Source organism: Propithecus coquereli, unplaced genomic scaffold (assembly GCF_000956105.1).
Source record: "Propithecus coquereli isolate 6110/MARCELLA unplaced genomic scaffold, Pcoq_1.0 Scaffold543, whole genome shotgun sequence".
NCBI classification, from domain to species: Eukaryota; Metazoa; Chordata; class Mammalia; order Primates; family Indriidae; genus Propithecus; species Propithecus coquereli.
The window spans coordinates 1,113,797-1,115,087 of NW_012151319.1; the positions used below are offsets into that span (position 1 = coordinate 1,113,797).

Genomic DNA, 1,291 nt, shown 5'->3' on the forward strand with positions numbered 1-1,291 from the left:
GAAAGTTATGATATTTAATAGCTTCTTGGTCCTAGAAGCAGTGTTATCTCAGCTTTTTCTTAGGAATTGGGTCCTCAGCCCAGCAGAGGAGACGGTCTAGCAATCTGAGGATGTATAGTTTCGTTACTGCACAGAGTCTGGGCCATGGGCTGTTTACAAGTCATTGGGAAAGAAAACCATCCCAAAAAAGTTAGCAGTATTTCCCAAGTGGGAAAGAGAAAGGCACATAAGGTACTGTCAGAAATTTCACACAGCCCAGTGTAATGCACAGAGTCCTAGATGGTGAATTAAGAGGTAAGGGTGCCAATCTCAGCACTTTATATATGAGACTTAAAGAGACTATACAGCATCCCAAATCCAAAAATTTGAAATCTGAAAGTCTCCAAAATCTGAAACTTTGAGTGCCAATGTAACACTTGAAGGAAATGCTCATTGGAGCAATTTGAATTTGGAATACTCAACCTTAGGTATAATGCAACTATTCCAAAATCCAAAATCTGAAACACTTCTGGTCCCAGGCATTTCAGATAAACTCAATCTGTAAAACTTTCCCAAGGTCACATGGCTGTATGTCCAAGGTCACAGTGGTAGTAAGTATATATGCAGCCAGGATTAGAATCCAGATTTATCTGGCATTATAGCCTGAGCTTTTAACCAACATGACCTTTTTTAAAGGTTTCTCACCAATAGACTGTTTGTTTTGAGAGATACAATAACCCCATTGTTTTTCTAATAGACTTTTAGAGCATGTTGGTTGAGAGTATTGGCTCCAGGGCTGTTTCAGTTCAGTTTCTGTGCCTTTGTCACTTTCTAGCTATGTGACCTCATCTTACAGTGGCAATCATAATAGCTCCTGTTTCCTTGAGTGATAGGAACATTACATAATGCTTATATAGGGATTATAACAGTGTCTGTCATACTACACATTATTAATATGGTTATTATTATCTTAGTTACTTTGAGTCAAGGTGAGGTAAAGCAGTTGGACAAAAGGAAGCCCCGAATTCTAGGCCTGGCATCACTGGCTTTGTGGAACTCTGGTTCCTCCGCTATAAAATGGCACAATGGCTGCCCTGCCGGCTTCACTAGATCCGACATCAGTAATGTATAAGAAAGCACTTTGCGGTTTGAATTGTTATAAAACCATAAGATAACTTACTAAAAATATTAGTCAGATCTCTCTACTTAGATTTTCACAAATATTATCCAAGAGAAAGACCTTTGCTTCTTAATGTATAACTTGAAATTATTTATTGATCAGTTGTAGATTGGGTTTTGTATGCTTTCTATT

At 38.1% G+C, this 1,291-nt stretch overlaps 1 protein-coding gene across 1 annotated transcript in view; it reads left to right on the forward strand.

Moving 5' to 3' along the window:
* The window catches only part of TRAPPC11 (trafficking protein particle complex 11), a 36,235-nt gene that overhangs the window by 32,591 nt on the left and 2,353 nt on the right, over positions 1 to 1,291 (forward strand). The window lies entirely within an intron of this gene.